This window comes from Amborella trichopoda, chromosome 10 (assembly GCF_054954075.1).
Source record: "Amborella trichopoda isolate Santa Cruz 75 chromosome 10, AtrichopodaSantaCruz75HAP2 v2.0, whole genome shotgun sequence".
In the NCBI taxonomy this organism is placed as follows: Eukaryota; Viridiplantae; Streptophyta; class Magnoliopsida; order Amborellales; family Amborellaceae; genus Amborella; species Amborella trichopoda.
This window is the reverse complement of record NC_142345.1, coordinates 16,550,490-16,573,393: the sequence shown is the minus strand read 5'-3', so window position 1 is coordinate 16,573,393 and position 22,904 is coordinate 16,550,490. Positions and strand designations below refer to the sequence as shown.

General features: G+C 42.7%; 1 long non-coding RNA gene across 2 annotated transcripts; it reads right to left on the bottom strand.

The window, feature by feature from the left end:
* Positions 1–1,179: 1,179 nt before the first annotated feature.
* LOC110007677 (uncharacterized) lies at positions 1,180–6,418 on the bottom strand. 2 transcript variants are annotated; one of them, XR_002281741.2, is made up of 4 exons: positions 5,917–6,417; positions 2,043–3,805; positions 1,884–1,946; positions 1,180–1,618 (listed from the first exon to the last, which is right to left on the bottom strand). It is a non-coding gene; the product is annotated as an uncharacterized LOC110007677 (long non-coding RNA). The 2 variants fall into 2 exon arrangements; XR_016042695.1 differs by lacking the exons at positions 1,884–1,946; positions 2,043–3,805 and having other exon boundaries at positions 5,917–6,418.
* Positions 6,419–22,904: the final 16,486 nt, after the last annotated feature.

The window sequence follows — 22,904 nt, the reverse complement described above, 5'->3', positions numbered from 1 at the left end:
AGGGAACTTGTCTCGTTTTATAATAGATATTCAATATTTCATTAGGAAATATAATTGCGCATAAATTTATTTGGGTTTGGACCGAGCAATACAAATATAATTGCGCATGAATAGATTTTGGATTGGACTGAACAATGTGATGCCGTATACATATTTTTACTTGATCTCTGTCACAAGACTTCCAGCTGCGACATAATTTTAAGCACTGCAGCTGAATGGAACTTATTTTCCTCTTATACTTAATCTGCCCAAAGAAAGATACAGATTAGGAGACAGGCGGGTGGATGGATAAAAAGCCACCTCTCGATGAAGGTTCACATTAAATCCTTCAATTCACCCTACACTAACTGCACTACCATTGAACCAGCAAAAAGCGACATAACAGTGGAAAAGTGATCAACTTGTCAAAGTCCTCCACAACTAACCCAAAAAATGCTTTCCGGGATTATTTTGCTGGTTATGGAAAATGTAGCCAAACTAATACCATCATGCAACTCCAACATCAACTGTCAAACAAATTCTATATCGCAGCCAGTCAACCATCAGGCTCAGAATGGAAAGATCCAACACAGACAATAGCCAACAACTCCCGTACCATTCTTGACTATCCAGCATAGATCAAGATGCAAGTGCCCCCTGGAAACTCAAGCATGCTCAACAGAGTCTTTGACATAGTATTCAAAAACCATAGAAGAAGATAATAAATGAGAATTTCTTTTCCAGAAGCACGTTGGTTGTACCTTCTTAGTATCTAATTGTTAAGGGTGATGAGTTCTGCCCCATAAGTTATAAATTGCATACTTCCTTCACCAATCAAAAGAAAGAAGTAGACACCGGCTAGTCATTTAAAAACTCAGTGAGTTTTATGAATAGACTCTGCTAGTGGCTTAACAAGTCCGAAGCTGTACTTATTAATGAGTCACACGAGAAATGAGAAACTGTATTTTGATTTTCAGTGAATTTTGATGGTTTTTAAACAATGTACTTCCATGTACCAGCTCATCCCTCTTTCATATTTCTGTGAAAACCAGAAAAACACCCCTCTTTCATAATTAAGTGAAAATCAAAGGAACCCCAAACAACAATAGCATTAACTAACAAGAAGTGAACCCCAAACAACAATAGCATTAACTAACAAGAAGTGAACCCCAAACAACAATAGCATTAACTAACAAGAAGTGAACCCCAAACAACAATAGCATTAAGATAAGAAGACGTGAACCCCAAACAACAATAGAATTAAGATAACATTAATAAGGACTATTATATCCAGTAATCTTAAAAACCTAACCTAGTTAAAGGTACATGCCCTCTGCTACGCAACAATTATCAAACAAAGTCTAGGAAAAAGGTATAGTTCCTCATCACTCTGAAAACTACAATTACAATATGTTTACTGTTTATTTTTCTTCCTTTGACCTTTATCTAGCCCCTGTACCATTTAGTTCTGAAATGGAATTTCATTCTTCACTTCTAATTACACATGAGTGCACAACGCCGTCCATTCTCTAATGCTTGTCACAATTACAACACTAGATCAACAAGTGTCTGTCACCTAATTGCTACAAAGAGCCCCAAGATGTAGTTAGCAAATGCCCAATGGGGTCATTGTCCATACCTTGTTAAAGGAAAAGGGAAATGTATCAAAACCAGTAAGCAACAAATGTAATGACACATCTCTCTCTCTCTCTCTCTCTCTTTGAGAAAGAACAAATTCTCAAAGAAACATCAATTCATAAAAGAATTGCATAATTGCTCCTGCCAAAGTACATCTCAAGCACACAAGCATGAAAATTTGAATGCAATAAAATTTCGTACAATGCAAATTGAATGCAACAAATACTTGTTTACTGATTACAATGCAAAGGACTAAAATACCTTACCATTACTTATCGTGTTCCACATTCTCACTTGACCCATCCATGCATCTTATATTGACATTTAACCTAAACGAAAAAAAATCCATTTCAAATATTTATAATTAATGAATTCATATTACCATCATAAAAAATACGAAAGATGGAACAATAGTTCATTCATACTTTAAAAATGCGACAGCTGGACAATTCTTTCTGTCATGTCCACTCTTTTTGCAAACTGCGCACTTTCCGGTAACTTCTTTCTCTTTCGCTTTCGCTTTCTCTGCCTCTATCCCAGCCCAAGTTTGTAACTGTGTCATTCTCTTCGATAATTTCACTCATGTAATTGATGCTTTCTGCAACTTCTTCTCCAAACAACTTCATAACTTTGTGTGTATATATCTTCGAAGCGTGCGCCTCGATGTCACACGCGGTCCTCAAAAAAGGCGTAGATGTGATGTTCTTTAAGTCATTTTCTCTTGTCTTAAGAAGTTTTTTATCATGCACTTTTAGAGTAGTTTCCAACAATGTGCACAAGCTTGTATTGGAAGTCACATAATTTTTGAAGTGCTTATTCATTTCTTCACTTCTCTAAATCGAAGACATACTGGCTATGAATGCATTTGCAATGTATGCATTGCTCTCGACATTTGTACAATCTATTGAGTCATTCATTATGTTGAAGATCATATTTCTCAATTAAAGATCTCCATTCTGACTCAAATTCTTCCTTAGTTTCACTTATTATACAGTTCCTGTAATAGTCTGAAAAAGATAGACTCCTTCGCAAGACATGTCACCATTTTTCTTTGAGCTTTGAAAGTATGTGCCACTTAAAATAATGATGTCTGCTTTTATTCAAACCTTGTCTCACTACAGCGGTTATTGGAGGATCCTGATCGATGATAATGACTCTCGGTTGACGTCCACCTACTGCTTCAAGCTAATTTTCAAATACCCATACAATGGATTCCACCTTCTCATCAAATATAAGTACAAACCCAAAAAATATTGTGCTAAGGTGGTGATTCACTCCAAGTATGGGAGCAAAAGGCATGCCAAAAGAATTTGTCTTATACGTGGTATCAAAAGTGACCACATCTGAAAAGTGGTTGTAGAACACCCTTGACATGGCATCTACCCATAATAGGTTGACAATAAGACTTTCTTCATCTAATTTCACCTTATAGAAAAAAGATGGATTCAATCTTTTCATATCAATTAACCATTCCATCGCACGGTTCCAATCTTCCCTTTTGAATTTTTTTTTCTTGTTTCTTATTTGGTTTTTGATGTCTTTTTTTGAGAAAGGGATATTATCGATCCATCCATCTTGCTCTAAAAAGATATCATAGATATTTCGAGACTTTACCAAAGCGGAGCTCATGGAGTCTATCATTGTCTTTATCGTATTCGATATTGTTCGGTGCGATAGGATGAATTGGGCTTTCCTTGGAGATACAAAGACGTGATTGTGATCCTTAACAAACCTTGTGACAACCCACTCATTGTTGGCATTTATACTTACACACATCTTTGCTGGACATCCACACCTTGACCGAGGGATTTTTTTGTAGGTAACACTTCTTTCACCCTGCGGAATCTTTCCTTCGAACATATAAAATCCCTAGTAGTTCTCTTTCCATCCTTATTGTTGTCAGTAGTTTGCTTTCTACACCAAACCCATGCACCAATGCAAAAGTCTTGTAAAACTCAAATGCATCATTTTCATAACTGAATTTCATTCCTATGTAAGGTTCCTCTATTTTTGTCCCCTTGGATGATGACGCATGTTCCCTGTTTCCGGAATTTGTGAACTTATTGGGGGGCAGGGATGCAACCAACGGATCTTGCTCCATAGGCTAACCATGTTGTCATCCTCTGGCCATGTGGAGGATGCCACACTTTCTGAAATGGTGAGCTCCATCTCATGTACTAAAATTACCCTATAAAAAACACATTTCATTTGTCAATTAATGACTTCAACACTTCACATACTTTTTAATAAATGCACCCATCACATTCCATTTCAGTTCCATAAATGTAGAATGAGCATATTATGAACATATTGGGAGCATCCAAGACGTAGTTAATTTAAAAGAAAAGGATGCCCAATGCACAAGAAGGAACAACAGACACCACTAAAACTCCATTACAATACCTTATAGCTCTATTTTTTGTACACAATGCCTGTCACAGCAGTCATGGGCCACAAGAAAAAGACCAATTACATCATAATGACCAAAATTAAGATTCACACAAACAAACCTCTTAGATATATTGCGTGTGAATAAGGTGGAAAGATTAATGCTTGATGGAGCTTCACAGGTGGTCCCCCACTTTGATACTATTCCATTCAAGACTAAAACCACTCATTCGCATCTTGGAGTTCTATACATGGGATCCAATGTCCCATTCAAGACCAAAACCACTCCTTCGGATTTTGGAGTTCTATATATGGCATCCAATTCTTCACACGGCTTACTCTATTCCTAAAACCCAAACTCCAAATAACCACCAACATAGATAATTTTTTTTTACTCCTAAATTACAATGGAGAATGCAGCGAATTGCAATGCTATTTTTCATTAAAAACAGAATTTGCCTCATGAACAACAAAAATAAATTTGACTGCATTAAAGGATTTGCCTCATACATTTTTTGGTAGAGTAATTTAAATACATTTTGAAAACAGCTATTAGCTCATTTTGCTAAATCATTCTATACAAGCCAACAACTAAACACCCGTCTGAACCAGTTAATCAATTCACATAAGAGGAAGTTCAGATTTCTTACAAGACCTTATCGTATTACATGAAGATGTTAAATGACAATTCAATCGATTCTTGGATTCAAGATTTAAAAATTTAACCTGCATCAGCACCATTTATGTGGTTTATAATATTTAACCACATTGATTAAATGGGCTAAATCAGTGTGACACCAAAATTAACAAAACTACATTCGAACAACTACAAAAAAAAAACCCATCGTAACAGTATGAAGCCCATTATGGCAGACACAGAGAACTCTTTATAGACATAAAGTAAAGCAATAAAAGAAAACACCGGAAAATTACAATTTGTTATGATTTGTTTTCCAACTAATCATTGAATCATCATATCCATATAGAAAAAAGAATTTCATCTGATCGAAGAAAATCAGAATAAACAGGATTGATTCATCACAGAGAAAAATTGAAAGTAAAGAGGGACTAGTTGGGCCACTTGAGTAGCTGCGTTCCTTTTAGAGAACACCTATCACATGATAATTTGATGGTTTAAATTTCCATATGTGTAAATCTGGTACAATGGGTGGAATAAATTAGTAGATGAAGAATACAACGCATAGCTAAGAAGTGACTGCAAGTTTGTAACCCATCATGCAACACCACTTCCTCTCCACGGCCATCACCCCATCAATACTAATGTGTACAAGCAAGACCGTTGTCACAAACATTCTGCGGCTTGCAAGAATGAGTTTCCACATTTCCTAGTATTCAATTGTATATTCCATTAAGGTAGGGAGTGTTCTCCACATATAGCACTTAATCTCTCTATAAAATCTTAACAAAGATAGCTATAATTAGGATTGTCCAACAGTGTGACACCAAAATTAACAAAACTACATTCAAAGAAAAATCAGAATAAACAGGTTTGATTCATCGCAGAGAAGAATTGAAAGTAAAGAGGGATTGTATTCAAAGTTGTAGGTTTTGCAATTGAATATTTTAAATTATAATACTTTGTGGAAATGATAATGGATGGTATCACTTACCTGCATACTAGATAAAATCTCCGCTGTTACACATGATGCTAACTTTATCCATTCAGAGTTGGATTGATTCTAGATAAACGAAATCTATGTTCATTACCTAGGAGAAGTCATCTTCTTTTCTGATTTCTTATGTTCTTCACGTCAGTTGTTGACTACAACTAAGAGAAGTTTCCCTAAATTCTTTATCAGAACAGTGCATTAGTTCATCCAATTTTCATATGAGAATTTCAACAAACACAAAATGAACGGCCTATATTAAGATTGAGAAGAGAGAAATTACCTTTCAGTGTCAGCTTTCAGCGAGTGATGGCTTCCTTTACCTAGCCAGAGTTGTTAGAGAAGGTTTCAGCGAGAAAACCATTTCAGCGAGGGTTTCAATTTCAGATAGAGAGAGAGAGTTTTAGCGATCTAGAGAGAGAGTGAGGGTTTCATCGAGGGTTTCGATTTCCGCTAAAGAGAGAGAGAGTTTCAGTGAGTTAGAGAGAGAGATACAGCGCGCTAGAGAGAGAGGCTAGTTTTTTCAGCGAGCATCCAATCTTCCAGCGAGCTTCGAACACCCAAGTGTTTTTTCAGCAAGCTTTTTCCAGCGCCCATCCAAGCTTTCAGCGAGCTTCCTCATGGAGAAAAGACAGATAGAGATTCTGCGAGCTTCAGTGAGCATCCAAGGAGTTCGGGCGAGAAAGGGGTTTTCCGAGCTGAAAAAGGGAAGACGGGCTTCCAAACCGTTGATTTTGATGGGTGTTACTCCAGCCGTTGGTCGCACCTCATAGTTATACGCGAACGGGAGTATGCATGCTTTTATATATATATATATATATATATATATATATATATATATATATATATATATATATATATATATATATATATATATATATATATATATATGGTTAATGTGTAAAACAAAAAAATTGTAATAACTGTAGCGAAGACATTTCTCAGCACCTTGGTCCCTGACGCGGAATAAAAAGGAAGCAGGTCAATAAAACCTCAACATACAGTGAAATTCTCGACAGTTTCAGAATTGCTTTAGAATAGGTCAGAATCTTTCTAAGAACTTCGAAAAGGCCACCTGTCAAGTGTCGTCTCAATCCTACATGTCTAAGGCAGCGTAAACAAAGAAACAATTTCGGATCAGCCTCTAACACCTTGAAACGGACACCGTAATTAGAGCTATATTCTCGATGTGTCAAACAACTTTGGGACCACTACCATTGGATCCGGCACAGTCAAAAACCCTTATGGGTCAAGTTTGGACTTAATCGGGTATTTCAGAACAAGGTTATGGGTAAAAGACCAAAAAGGTATAGACCGCACGCTATTCTCGTGTGGCCTCCTTACACCAATCTCCATTAAACGAGGCTTATGTGTATCGTCCCAAACAGCGACTTCAAAGGCCCGTATCTCACTCGTCTTGAGTCGGATCGCTCTCAAAATTGGTGAGCGTGTTCGTCTCATTAAGACGAGCGTTTGATATATGGCACGACCCGTGACGATACCCTAGCAGGGAGAAAAACTAGAGAGAAGTTGCCCATCTATGAAAAAAGTTGTAGAAAATTCAGTAGCAGCACGCCTCACGCGAACGACCAAATCATGACACTCGCGTACTCAATCGACACAAACCAATTGCATTATGTTCTTAAGGTTCGAGGTTATCTTTGATCTGAACCCTGCGTATGATGAAGAGTTAGATTTCACACACGGAGGCGTCGAAGCTGTTGTAAATTTCGGTTGCCAAATTTCCAAATTTCGGCCGCCGAATTTCCAAATTCCAGCCAAAAACTCAAGATGACAAAATATTCATCCGGACACGAAATCGAACTGCGTTAATTGCCACGCGATCGTGACTACATTTGTAGTGTGATTCAACGAAGAAATTAAAGAGAAACATTAAGAAACAAGCACACTACCGACCAGAATTTTTCAAGACTCATCCAAATTTTGATTCGCAAGATCATGGCCTAAAAAGACGATCCATGGCTCGAAGTTGGTATCAAATCGATCGACATGCCAAGCCCTACAAGAAAACAACCATCTTTCGATCAAACAGGCACCAAAGTAACCTCGGATCATCCACGGACGATCACGCAAGTTCTAGGGCAGTAGTAGGGATTGTTTTGAAATTTCACACATTGTTGGGCAAGGGAAAAACAATCTTTTTGCACCCAATTTTAGAATTTTTTTTAATTCAATTAAATTGTAATTATCAACAATTTAAGTAGTTTTTGGGCATACACCCATGTTTGAACCCAATTCTATATAAACATGCAAAGCCTGATTGTAAAACAAGCCCTAGTTCTTTCTACACATTGATTCAATAAAGATCTCAATTCTTGGTTAAGTTTGTGAGTGCATCTTGGAGAAAGAGGGAGAGAGGAGAGAGAAGAAAAGGGTTGATACCCTTTGGTAAGGTAATTTTCTCTCTCTTCCTCTCACACCTCTCTCTTTCTCTCTCTTCTTTTCTCTCATCTCTCTCCTCCTCTTGTCTCTCTCATTTCTCTCTTTCTCTTTTCTCTCATCTCTCTTTATCTCTCCTCTTTCTCTCTCATCTCTCTCTTTTCGTCTCCTCTTTTCTCTCTCATCTATCTTTCTCTTTTTTCTCTCATCTCTCTTTCTCTCTTATTTTTCCTCTCATCTCTCTCTTTCTCTCTCCTCATCTCTATCTCTCTCTTTCTCTCTTCCCATCTCTATCCCCCTCTTTCTCTCTCATCTCGTCTATGTCTTTCTTTCTTATTTTGTCTCTGATCTTCTTTATCCAGTTGGTTTTTTTTCTCTCTTTATCTTTTCCTCACTTTTCCTCTCTTTCCTATTCTCTCTCTCTGCTCTATTTCTCCTCCTTCTCTATTCGTGCATGGCAAAGCCGATCATTTAGCATGATCTTGTTTCGCTTCAGAGACGAACAGTGAGCCGGTCCTTAACCCGAGTGGCGGGCCGGGCCTCTGTCGAAGTCTCCTTGTCTTCTTCTTCTGACATAGACTACAGAAGCTCATCGCCGCCCATGTCTTCTCCCTCTTCTTCTTCATCTTACGCGGACGGCGAAAGCACATTGCCGCCCATCACTTCTCTCTCTTCTTCTTTGTCTGACGTGGATGGCGGAAGCACATCGCTGCCTATGTCTTCTCCCTCTTCTTCTTCTTCTGATACCGACGGTGGAGGCACATCGCCAACCATGTGTTCTCTTTCTTCTTCGCCTGACATGGACGATGAAAGCACATCGTTGTCCATGTCTTCTCTCTCTTCTTCTTCGTCTGACACGGACGGTGGAAACCCATCGCTGCCCATGTCTTCTCTCTCTTCTTCTTCGTCAGACACGGACGGCGGAAGCACATTGCCGCCCATGTCTTCTCTCTCATCTTCTTCGTCTGACATGGACGGCGGAAGCACATTACTGCCCATGTCTTTTCTCTCTTCTTCTTCATCTGACATGGACGGCGGAAGCACGTCGCCGCCCATGTTCTCTCCCTCTTCTGATTCCCCTACCATGAGCGGCGTAGGCTAATTGCCGCTCATGTCCTTTCTCTCTTCTTACCCTCCTGTCATGGACATAGGAGGTTCTTCATCGTCCGTTTTCTTTTCTATCTTCCCTATCATCGCAGTTAAGGTTCTCTCTTCTTCCTTCTCTCTCCTTTTCTTCTTCTTCCTTTCTTCCCTTTTCTTTTCTTCTCCCTCTGTTCCTCTTCTCTTCTTCTATTCCCATGCACGACATCAGTAGTACTATGCATGTCTATCCTTCTCTCTCTCGTTTGACCAAGAGAAGCTGAGACAAACATTGCCACGGTAGTCATGTCGTCTAGCAGTATTGCTGTTGAGCCAGTCTTAGTCATTGTGCCCGCTTTATTTCCATGATAAGCTAGCCATTATGCCAGGGCGACCGATGATTGTTCTGGCGCCTAGTAGTTTTTCTGTGGAGCCGGTCTAATTACATTGCCTATCTTGCTACCACGCTGGGTCAATCACTTGTTGATCTAGTTGCTCTGATTAGTCTCGCTACCTAATAAAAAACCCTATGATCTAACTCTTTTCTCTTCTTTCATCTATTTTCTTACCCTTTCTTCTCTTGGATGTGCAAACCTTTGTACATTCACTCAAAGACAAGGTGGGGTCTCTTTTGGCCCACTTGTCTTGTAAAATTAACCATATGTGTGTGATTGTAGAAACATGAGAATACAGGCCAAGGGAGACGATTCCGAACCCGTTTTACGACTGGGGGGACTTTCTTCGTGAACTAAGAGGGCACCCACACGAGCCAGCCAGAGTAAGTCTCGAATCCACCTTCAATTCCTCTCTCATCGGTTGGTCCACCTTCAATTCCTCTCTCATCGGTTGCCCAAGAGAGCGATCTCAAGTCCCGGGTTCCCCCGAAACCTGAGACGCGTACCGCCAGATCATCCAAATCCGAAGGGCGAGATCGAGATACTTAACTAGCTTGGCGACTCCTTTGGGAACTTACTACCCCTTAGTCGGATCGTACTTGTTTGGCTAGTTTCTCCTTTTATTTTCTATATCACACTTATGGCTTTCGGGTTTTGTAACCCGTTTATCTGAATCGGGGATTTTCTCATCCCCACATTTGTGAGCGTCCCTCGGAAACAAAGTTCGAGCCTCGGGAACAAGCTCCTCGAACTTCGTTTCCAACCTTCCCTTTGAGCAAAGACTTAGTGTGTAGCTCTCAGGTCTTAACCTAGATAGGCGTGAGGAGGGACTTAAAGGTCCCTAACTCCCCATCTCCTAAGTCTGGTGGAACCTCCACCAAGGCACCTTACATCGATAGCACATCTGCTGCCACTCATAGCATGCACCCTCTCACTGGCAAGTCACTTGTCGATCGTATTGCCGAGGCACGCGGGAAGGCTGTCCAGACCCTTGCTGCAAAAGGCAAAGAATTTGCCATTACCTCAATGGGTCGTTGCAAGGCTACCCCCCACATTCCTGCACCACCACGAGTCTCTACCCTTAGAGGCTCGGCACATCGAGGCGGAGGCCCTAGGGCCTCTACCTCTCGCACACACTATAAGGCTCGTGGGTCATCCACTAGAGCCACACCTCGGGGCAACCCTTATGTTACCTCGAGTCACCGTCCAGGATCAGGCCTCCCAAGACCAAGTCCTACGCACGTTGTGCATTTGCATCCTACCACTTGGGGCAACGCTATTACTACACCAACCCAAGCATATGGGAGACGACCCCTTTGTCCTCCCATTCAGCACACACTAGTGCAGCCTATAAGGGACAGGCTTCCACTTGTTCTCTTACAAACATTTACTCGTGGTTCTCGGCCTCCTAAGGCTAGACCACCTGTTCGAGCCCGAGCTGACCCCCAAGTCACCCGTCATCCTTCTTCAAGGAATACACACGCGTCGCTGTCACAGACAGCCCCTCTCCCCCGACCTAAGTGTCCTTATGAGTCAACCTGCCTTTGCCTGCTCCTCCTTCTTTCGACAAGCACCTCCAACCTTGGTACTTGAAGACCTTCTCGAAGAGTACCATTTTGAACCAACCCCGTCATCTCGATCATGTCTTTGGAGGCCTAGAAGACCTCAAGGCAAAGACTGGATGGAAGGTCAAATCCTTCATCCTCCCCGACCTAGGATGACCCCAGTTCTTGGCCCTCATCCTTTGCCGCACCTGATGGAGACAACCCTTGCTTGTGCAATAAGAGTTGACCAGTCGTAGTCTCGATCGCAGTTCTGGTGTCCACCAAAACCTCAAAGCTAAATGCGATAGGAGTCTGCAAATTCTGATCAGGGGAGCAACCAAGAGAGTTCGGTCCCAAGACCATCGAAAATCGGTCCTCACATGATCTGCAAACAAGACTCGAGTCCAGTCAGGCATGCTGACCCCCTGCTACCGATCTGCCACGTGTGACCCATCAAGTTCGCAAGCCCTCAATTGCAGCTAACACTGACCTCCCTGGAGAAACAGTTAGCGTAATGGTTATAAATGAGCCTAGCGATTCTCAAGAAGAGCGCATGAATAAATTTGAAGACATGGTGCGTGCCATGATGGAGAAGATTGATCGCATAGATGTCGCGCGACAATCGGCTAACTATGAGGTCAATCCCCATCACTCAGATGATGCACCTCCAAGGCAGCCCCTTCCCTCTACCTCACAAGACAATTATGTCCCTCACCCTGTCTCACAGGCAAAAATTGATGCTATGGTGACCCATAGATTAAAGAACCGGTAGATCCCGAGTATGCAGGGAACAACGCTTTACCTAAATCCATATGCCTCTAACATTGATCAGATTCCATAACCCCAGACTACAAGAAAGGGAAGTTTCCCTTGTTCAGCGGAACCACATTCCCCAACCACTATATCGCCCACTTCCAAGCAGCATGTCGAGAGACAACGGCTGATGGGAGTCTCCTTCTCCGTCAGATTTTTGAAACCCTTGACGGCCCAGCTTTCCAGTTGTATGCTTGGCTTCTTCCAAACTCAGTACGTACATGGGCAAAAATGGAAAAACTGTTCCACCAGCTTTTCTATGAGGTCGAGAGAGAAGTTCAAACCATCGAGCTCCTTACCTAGACCCAAGATCCCGATGAGCCCGTGGATCAATTCATATCAAGATGGAGAGATTTGGCTGCTCGCCATCCCAATCCCATGTTAGAGAAGTAAGCGATTCAAACTTGTGTGCGAAATATGCGACCTGAGATTGGCCTACATGTTGAGGCCTCCAATCCGACCTCCCTGTCAGAGCTGATCTCTAAATCAATTCACATAGAAAGCCTGTCATGTGAAAGCATAGAGATGGAGGTCAGATTGGAGGACTCAACTTTGGAGCCGCCTATCAGAGAAGGAGCGGCTTCTAATCCGACCTCCATCCTGAGTAAAGATGACTCAAGTCCTGCTGAACCCTCGACTTCTCAGCCATGGATAGTCCACTACGGGTGGAGCAGACTCATGTCATTAAGACGAGAAGTAGTTCGTCAAGATAGGGTTGTCCATAAACCCAGCGAGACAGATCAACCACTGCCAATGAAATAAAAAAAAAAGACAAGCACCGAGGACTGATTGCTGGAGAAACAAGATCGCTCAACCGCCTGTTGAGCAGGAATTTCTTAGGCCTTTCCCCCATTACCAACTTTACTGGACTTCATCCCTGTCATGATCCTTCCTTCCTCCTCCCATCAAGAGGATGTCCTCGAGCCGTCTTCTCCTCAGAATGCGTCCAAAGAGGGTGATGACGTTAGAAGCACTCCCAAACGGACTAAGCAAGGGAAAGACCTAAAAGATCCCCTGCACACGTCCAACTCTGGTGATGACGCGAAAAGCTGCCCAGAATGATCTGATGAGGGGGATGACCTTAAAAGTCCCTCACTTTCTGACCCTCCTCCTTATTCTTCTTCTTCTGCTTCTTATCCTTCTTCTTTTATGTCTCCTGCAAGTACCACCTTAAAATGTCCAAACTTTGAGGCTCCCAATAGATAACTTGAAGGAGCCAACATAAGCAGGACACACAGGATGTGGTTAAAAAAGACACTGGTCCAGGCAAAAGAATTCTTAACAGTTACTAGCGCCTTGGCAACTCGAGCTAGAACACAACCATCTTCCTCCACTAAGAAGAATAAGAAGTCAAAGCTGAAGAAACCTTAGTGGCCTCTTGAGCCTGACTTTGAGCAGAGACAGAGAGAATCAAGAGGGCAGAGCTTCTATTCTTAGGAAGCTTGCCACATGGTACAGACGTCACCCAGCACCAAGAAAATAAGCCTAAGATCTGGGAAAACACTGCAGCCTCCACCTCAGAAGTCAGGCATCTTGAAGTTTCCTGGTTCACCACTTCTCTCTCACCCGAATACTTCAAGCAATCCACACATCCTACAGCTCCTTGGACTTCTTCTTCACTCAAGTGCCCTTGACAATCCACTCGTCCTCCAATTCCCTGTGAGGCAGCTGGTCCCATATACCTAACCACCTCCTAAACCCCAATTTCAAACCTCCATCACCCAAACCAAGCCCGTTGTGCAACCAAGTCAGTCAACCACCAGGCCAAAGCGAACCTCATCCACCTAAACCTGCTCCTCAACCCAAACTGACGGCAGGGCCGAGAACACAAAAGGTTGGCGAGGAAAAGGTGAAATAAGATGTGATGGGGCACTTAAGGAAGCTTCCCGCCCTTCTCAGTATCTATAATGCTCTCATTCTTTCAAGGGAATGACATATGGCTCTGATCCAGGCTCTTTCCGATCCAGAGGTGTATGACGTTGAAGTGGAACCCATCGAGGTAGACCCATTGATCTTGAGAGGATATATGATAGTCACTTTCTCAAAGGATGACATACAATTGGGAGAAAAATTTCAGAATCGCCCTCTCTTTATGACTGGTGAATTGCATGCGTGCCCCATCAACCGAATTATGTTGGATGGAGGGTCAGCAGTCAACATTATTCTAAGGAGAATCCTCACTAGATTGGGATTAGGTTATGCGGATCTCGCCCCGACGCATATCACAGTACAGGGATTCAACCAGTCAGGAGAGAAGCCGGCTGGCACTGTCCGCCTTCATCTCAAGATAGGTGAATTAAACGATTATGCTTAGTTTCATTTGATCGACACATATACCTCTTACAACATCCTTCTCGGTCACTCGTGGCTCCATTACTAGGGGGTAGTTCAGTTCACATTACATCAGTGTTTCAAGTATAGTCGAGATGGGAGACAACATACAGTCTATGCCGATGTAAGACCATTTCCTATAGCTGAAGCCCACTATACTAATGCTAAATATTGCTTCATAGATTTGGTGTCATCCTAATAGTCAAATGATGGTGATTCCAAGTCTGTAAGAAAGACAGAACCTTCGTCCCATGAGGATGTTGAGGACATTGGGTGAACACTGGTAGACATGTTCAAAGAAGAGGAAAGAGAAGGCAAAATTCTCCCTTTGACTCTTCATCCTAGCATGCTATTAAGTACCCTGAAGAAGCTCCATCTTTGCCTAAGGATGAAGCTTCCTCTTATTCTCCTTGTCCCAAGCTACCTTTGGCAGAAGATGAACCAAAGGTCACTCTTGAGATTGAGCAAGTCATGGAGATAGAATTCTCGGCTCTAAAGATCACCTATACGTCGGACCATCAAAAAGTCCTGCATGTCTCTATTGCACTCTTGAAAGTAGAAGTGGCGTGCCAACCACCGCGAAAGATTTTTCAAAACCTGGTGGCTATAAGCATAAAAGATACTCCTCATCCCATCACAAGGCCAGCTTAGACTAGTAGTCAACCACAAGTTCTGCACTTCCCAGATTTGGTGGAAGGGGAGCAGTCTGAGGAAGCACAACCTTCTTGCCCCCAAGAACAGTATCCCCTAGCAAAGTTAAGAAGCTAAGTTTGTAGTCTCCAGAGCCAATTAGAGGTTATGTGTATCGCTTCAAAACATCTGAAGTAGTTTGTGCCTGAAATCAAGAGGTATGATGGGCTTGAAGTGAATGCACCTCGAATGCAGGCCAAAGCCCCTTCTAATTGGACCATTTATAGTGAGCTGGCTCACCAAATGATGAGGAAAATGAATTACAAACCCTCAGCCAATCAAACGTTAAAGGGAGAAAAAGCAATGGCTCCCCCATTTGAAGTCATCGAAGCCACAGCAGCTCGTCACAAGACTAAACAAGGCCTAGGGTATTAACTTATTGAGATAATAAACGTTTCAAGAGGCATGCAAGCCCAAAAAGAGCAAAGGAGATGCAACAAAGCAAAAAGAAGAATGAAATCATGTAGCAAAATCAACCAAAAAAAAGAAGAGAATTTGATTCATGAATTCAAACTTTTTACAAGTACTGACAAAGGAGGGACACTCTTAAAAATGATCAATGATCTCAGCTCTAGATATGGCGGAAGAAGCCTCGAAATGCTGAATACGCTCCTTCAGCTCAACCACCATTTGAGTTTCTTGCTCTAGGGAGGCGGTTTCTGATTCAATTGTGTGAGTGAGTTCTGATAGATCCTCAGCCAAAGAAGTATCCAAATCTCTTCTCTGAATCATCTTCTTCTGAAGATCATTGAATTCTTCTCTTAATTTTCGCATCTCCTCCCTTATTCCAACAATCCAGTTGAAGCAAGTTCTCCCTTCCATATTGAGGTCGAGTTGACGAGCAACCATAGTGGCCTTCTTCTGAGTGCAGACATCTATTCCCTAGTGACGAGGCTGTTGGAAGGTATTTTTCATCAACATGGCGCCCCCGCTCTATAAAGGCCTAGCAAGTAGTAGAAATTTGAACCATCTCATAACAGCCTCAGAACTTTCCAAGATTTTCATGAGGTCTCTCAAGAGTCTCTTGCCAAGTTTTGTGGCATTCCTACATGTCTAAGGCAGTGTAGACTGTGAAATAGTTCCCGCAGAATCAGCCTCTAGCACCCTAAAACGGACACCTATAACTAGAGCTACATTTTCAGCATCTCAAATTAGTGTAGGACCACAACCATTGGATCTGACATAGTTGAAAACCCCCAAGGGTCAAGTTTCAGCTCAAACGAACATTTCAGGAAGACGTTATAGGCGAAAGAGTGAAACAGGAGAAGCCGCAAGCTATTCCCATGCGACCACCCTGCAACATTACACCATTGAAGGGACAGTCACGACCAGTGACTTTCGACGCTCATATATCACTTGTCCTAAGTCGGGTCGTGCTCAAATTTGTGTGCATGTTTGTCTAGTCAAGACGAACGATTCGATATATGGCGTGCCCCATGACGGTACCCGAGCACGAAGAGAAGCTAGAGAGAAGTTGCTGATCCATGAAGAAAGTGTAGGAAAATCAGGAACGTCAGGCAGCATTCGAGTGGCCAAATCATGCCGCTCGCGAGCCCGAACTATGCGAGACCAATTCCATTACGAGCGTAAAGTCTCGAGCCATCTTTGATCCCAACCCCGTACATGATTAATGGTCGGATTCTGCACATGAGGCCGACAAATAGACTGCAAATTCCATCTTTGGAATCCTTGATTCTGGCCAAAAGTCCAAACTTGCAAAGTCTTCGTTTGTTCACAGAATCGAGCTGCATTTGGTGCCTCGTGATCGTAGCAGCATGCTCAGTGTGATTCAACAAAGAAAACACAGAAAAACATCAAGGAACGAACACACTATCGATCCAAAATTTCAAGATCGACTCAAATTTCAAGTCACACGATCGTGCACCAAAAACACAATCCATGGCTCGAAGTTGATATGAAATCGATCGCCATGCCGAGCCCTATAGGAAAACAATCATCTTACGATCAACGAGGCATCAGAGCGCCCCCCTGGATCAGCAATGCAAGATCACGCAAGTTCTAGGGCACCACATAGACTGTTCTGAAATTTCACAACTTGTTAGGAAGGGGCAAATCTGTCATTTTGCACCTAATTTACTAATTTTTTTTAATTTAATTTAACCTTAATTTTTAACAATTAGGGTTACTTTTGATCTTCCACCCATGTTTGGGGCATACTTCTATATATACAAACTATCATTGTACACAAAAAGAAGAGGTAGAGGCATACACACACAAGAGAATGTTTTCACTTAATACAAGTTTCTCTTTCTTACTATTGTGGTGTCACTTTCAAGAGAGAGAGTGAGGTGAGAGAAACGTTTTGACTGGTACCCCTAAGATTGAGGTAAACCTTCTCTCTCTTCTTTTTCTTTTCTTCTTCTCTTCTTCTCTCTCTCTCTTCTTCCCTCTCTTCTCGCTCTTCTTTGTCTAAGCTCCTTGCAGAGGTCTTGCATGACAGTGGCAGTGTCGTGCATGCCTCTCCCTTGGTCCGAAGTGAATAGTGACAAAGTGAATGAACTCACTGGGGAGGTAATGAAGGTGGCGCGCACACACTAACAGGTAAGTTAGGGAAGGTGTGTGTGAAAGTTCATGTAAAAGGCGTATGTGCATATGTGGGGACAATTTTATGGTCATGCCTCCTGGACTTATGCAAAGCAGTTTATCGTCATGTGGCCAGGATGTGTACTATGGTCTAAGGTCATACAGTTGGACCGTGATTATGCAATTTAAAGTCAATTAGGATCGGGTAGTTTAAGGTCGTGCGATTATACCTCCGCTACAGTTTAGTGTCATATAGTTCGGACCATGATGCTAAGCCTTTTAACATCATGCAGCTAGGACGTGTACTATGGTTTAAGGTCATACAGTTGGACTGTGGTGGTGCAGTTTAAAGTCATGCAATTAGGACCGTGCAGTTTAAGGTCATGTGACTAGACCTCTGCTACAGTTTAAGGTCACATAGTTTGGACCATGGCTGTACAATAGTTCATGCAGCACAGACTGAGGCGGTGCAGTTTAGGGTCATGCAGCACGGAACGAGGCTGTGTAGTTTAGGGTCATGTAGCACGGACCGTGGTTGTGTAGGTTAGGGTCATGCAATACAGATCGAGGCTGTGCAGTTTAGGGTCATACAGAACGAAACGAGGCTGTGTAGTTGAGGGTCATGCAGCATGAGCCGAGGCTGTGCAGTTTAGGGTCATGCAGCACAGACCAAGGTTGTGCAGTTTAGGGTCATACAACATGGACCATTGTGTGGGTCGCCATGTAGGTGGAGCTCCATAGGGAATAGGCTTGTGGATGGAAATCCAACTCCCTAAGTATAAAATGGTTAAGACCATTCACAAATAAAGGGCTCAAATGGAAATGGTGTCCTGATGAAGGATGGCCAACAAAAGCGGACTTCACTAATATTTAGTGTGGGGTAAGAATACTGTCTAGGGTGAAAGATGGCTTGGTGTGAAACCGACCCATCAAAATTTGAAGAGGTAAGAACTATCTTCACAATGGATAATGAGCTGTAGTATGGGTGCGACTCCTATGGGGATGAGGGATAGCTCGTAACTTCATTAGGGATGATAGGCCACAGTTTGGATGGAATAGCCTGGGTGCAACATCATTGGGGATGACGAGTTATGGCTTGGGTGCAACCCCACTAAGGATAAGTGGTAGGATGCACAAGACTTCAACCTAAAGTAGGTGACAATAGGCTGCTTGAAATACGGCTGGTGCTCTACGTAAAACTAGTGGTTTCTTGCGAGTATTCAACCTGTGCTGAGTTCTCAAAAACACAATCGGCACTAGGTTGTTAAAGACCCAGCTGGTGCTATGAACGACTTGTGATATTGTTTGAAGACAAGCGATGCTAAGTTAACTAGCGTTAGGGTTGTTTTAAAAACACACCCGATGCTAAGTCCACCGGTGCTACGTCAACCGGCGCTAGTGTTGTTTTGAAAGCACACCCAACAATAAGTCAACTGACGCTAGGGTTGTTTTGAAAACTCACCATGTGCTAAGTCAACCGGCACTAGGGTTGTTTAGAAAACACACTCAACGTTAAGTCAACCTGTACTAAGGTTGTTTGAAATTCACCCGGCACAAGGGTTGTTTGAAATTTACCCGGTGTTACATCAACTGAAACTAGGGATGGATTGATGAGAGTTACCTCGAGCTCGAGTTAAAGCTCGACCCGGCTCGTCATCACCTGGCTTCCCTTGAACGGGACTGGAATTACCAGTTTATGAGGGGCATTTGAGGGTAGTGTGGTCTATATAATGGGTAAATCTGGTTTTCCCTAACTTTTTCACCAAGGGTAAAAAAAACTCAAGCGAAAATTTTCTTAACAGTGAGGAAAGGGCGGTCAGTTGAAGTTTCGGCAAGCAGTGGGACTCCGGCAAAGGTTTTGCAGGGAAGGCCCTCAGCCAACAGTGGGATTCCAGGCGGTTTTGCAGGGTAGGCCTTTGGTGTGCATACTTTGCCAAGAATTTGGCGAAGTTGCAGGGAAAGGAGCAGGAAAGGGGAGTTCTTCGGGAAACAAAAGGGGTTCCAGCTATAACAGTTTTTGATAAAAGAGGCGAGAAGTGAAACTGTGAGCATTTTGCACGTCTTAGGAGTTTTCTGGGGATTTTTAAGAACTTTCCCAGGGATTGTGGCAACTTTTCGATGTCATTAGTGGTTTTTTACAAAGGTTCTCGAGGACTTAGGGGAAGTTTGCAGAATTTTTCGGTGAGGTTTTGGTGTTGTTCAGGTGCAAAACACAGATGGGATAGTTTTTCAATGAGTTTCGGACCGTTAGAAGAAGTTCTGGTAGGAGACGAACAATCACGGGAGGTGGACCATCGTGAAAGGTGTACGGTTGCAGGAGGTGAACTGTCGTGGAGATCGTGCGACCATTAATGGGGTGTGGAAACTTAGGCTCTGAAAAAGAGAAGTCTCAGGAAGAGAATAATCGCGATAGGTCCGGTGCTAACAGAAGTGCAGTAGGCGTTGATGGTTTTGAAGCGTAACTGACTCTGAGACAATCGACGCTGAACCTCAAGAAAGGCAACCGGCACTGGCCTTTGGAGGACATAGCCAACGCTGGCTTCAATTGGTGCTCATCAGCACCTTTGGCTTATCCTGGTGTGGAGAGTGATGCTCGCTTATGATAGTAAGTTACATGCGGGACTTGCGGCGCTCGACGACGAGCTACATACAGCGATGTTCATGGGCCTGTAAAAAGTGGTCAATGATGATGGGGCGTGGCTTATGGTACCTATTGGAAGCCAAATTCTACAGGATTACAGTGAGGTCCATGTTGTTATATGGAAGGGCACCCACTATGAACAGGGTATGCTTTCTGTCATAGTCCAGTTCCTTGCCAGGGCAGCCCACTTTGTATGTTTGATACACACGTCAAATGAATCCTTCGTTGTATATTTGATATACATGTCAGATGAGATATCTAGCTTGTATATTTGATACACACGTTGGATGGACTAAGGCCAACCTCTTGGAGTGGCTCTGCTTTATCTTCTGGCCTATAACCATCCTCTTACTCATCAGATGACTTAAAGCTAACTCTCCAAGTGGTTTCGCTTCTTCTTCATGAGGAAGGCCTTTCTTTGGTGGGTTTTCTTCTTTCTCATGAGGCAGGCACTTGTTTTAGCCTGTAACTGTCCTCTTATACTCAGGCATACGAGTGAGAGTACAATTTTTGGTTTGTAGCTGTCCTCTTATCCTTAGATGCAAGAGACTTGTAACCTTCCTAGTAATGGGATTCTTGTAACTTGTAACTCATTCTTACTGCAATAAAAAGAGTTAGAATTTTGTTTGGACAATCATGCTTATTTTCCCATCGAGTCCCTTTCTTTTAAATAACGCATTATGGATAGTACTTCTTTAAGTATCGTCCATTGATATGGGGCATTGCTTCCCCTCGTTCAGGATGTGTCAGTATATAGGCTCCGTTGGGCGAGACCTTTTGGACTATAAAGGGACCTTCTCACTTAAGCTCAAACTTCCCTTTACGTCGGCCGGGCATAACAATAGGCCTTTTGACAGGTAAGACTAGATCACCATGGGTAAATGAACGGACTTTGACAGACTTGTCGAAAGCCCTCTTCATTCTCCCCAGCTCTGCTGAGCCTCTAACCTCTTCCCATCGAGTGCATCCAATTCTTGATACCAGAGCTTAACTCTCTCGTATTCGGTTATTCCTTGGTGAATAGCGACTTGCAGTGAAGGGATTTGTATTTCGAGAGGTAAAATTGCTTCACCCCTATAAATCAAAGAATAAGGAATGGAATCAGTAGCATTTCGCGTAGTAGTGCGATAAGCCCATAGGGCTTCAGGAAGCTTCTCATGTCAGTTCTTCCTTTTTTTTTATACTGACTTTCTTAAAACATTGCACAAAGTCTTATTAAAAGCCTCAGCTAATCCATTCGCCCGAGGGCGGTACATAGTTGAGTACCTCCATTCAAAACCGAATTGGTTAACTAAGCGATCAATGTGATGAATCCCAAATTGAGGACCATTGCCCTGAAGCGATATATGATATGATGTCGAACAAAGTAGGTCACCGTTGTCCCTAGAACCTACTTAAGGGGGACCGCTTCAACACACTTAGAGAAATAATCTGTTGCAACTAGGATAAAAACATGTCCCATTATGGAAGGAGGGTCAATAGGCCCTACGATGTCCATACCCCATTGTGAGAAGGGCCATGATGCAACCGTAGGGTGTAAAGGCTCTGAAAGCTGGTGGACCAAGCTGGAGTGTATTTGGCATATTTGGCACTTTTTAGCATAGCTTAAAGAATCGACAATCATGGAAGGCCAATAGTATCCCAACCTATGTATTCGTTCATAGAGCTTAGGACCGGACTAGTGTAATCCACAAATTCTTGAGTGGACTTCTTTTAACACCTTATTTTCTTCTTGGATATCGACTCATTTAAGAAGAATACCGTCAAACGACTGTCTAAAGAGAGCATCTCCTTCAAGGAGGGTATATTTGGTAGACATTTGACATATGTTGTTGTGTTCTGTACAATCTTTCGGAAGCCTACTCTGCTATGTTTTAGGAAACTGGTGATAGGCTCTCTCCGATCTTTTACCTGCTCAATTTCTGCACACATTAGGTCAAAGAATTCAGGTTCCTAATTTTGACCCTTAGCTCCTTGACTCTGTGCTATTGCTTGGTCAGTCTTGATTACTTCTTTGGCTAACAGAAGTGCTCCAAATGGATAAGGAGGGCACTCGGGTTTTACAAGTGCGTTAGCCTGCGAGTTTAGCCTCCTAGGGATGTGACTCAGGGATACGTCCTCAAACTGAGCCATATAAGATTTTACAGTATCATGATAAGGCTTGAGAGTGTCTTTTCTCACATCATAAATCCCTTTGAGCTGTCGGATAACATACTCAGAGTCACCATAGATCTTGAGCTGCTCCAAGTCGAGGTCAAAGGTTATCTCCAGTCTGATTATAAGGGATTCTGCCTCATTCTGAGAAGTGGCTTGAGCGAGAGAGAAAGAAAGTGACGATATTCCTCCTCTCGGCGTCAAGAACACTACTCCGGCACCTCCTCGGTCCAATTGGAATGCTCTATAGAAGTAGAATTCCCACACAAGAGTAAGGTTAGCACATAATACTTCTTCATCAGGGAGGTCTCTTGATAGAGGAGATTCTGCTGGTACGCAGTGTGTTGCGAGAAAGTTAGCCTAGGCCTGGCCCTTGATAGCCTTTTGTGGGACATATGTGATTTCAAATTCCATCAGCAGTAATGTCCATTTAGCAAGACGTCCTAATAGGCACGGACGTGTCATGAGAAACTTTACAGGGTCTGCTTTTGATATAAGTTTTACTTCGTGACCAAGTAAGTAGTAGCAGAGCTTTTGTACTGCGAAGATCAAGGCCAACCACATCTTATCAATAGGGGGATAATTCTTCTCGGCCCCTTGCATCTTGTAGCTGAGGTAATATAATGCAGTCTCTTTTCCCTCTTCATTGTTTTGTACCAACAATGCTCTGAGTGACTCG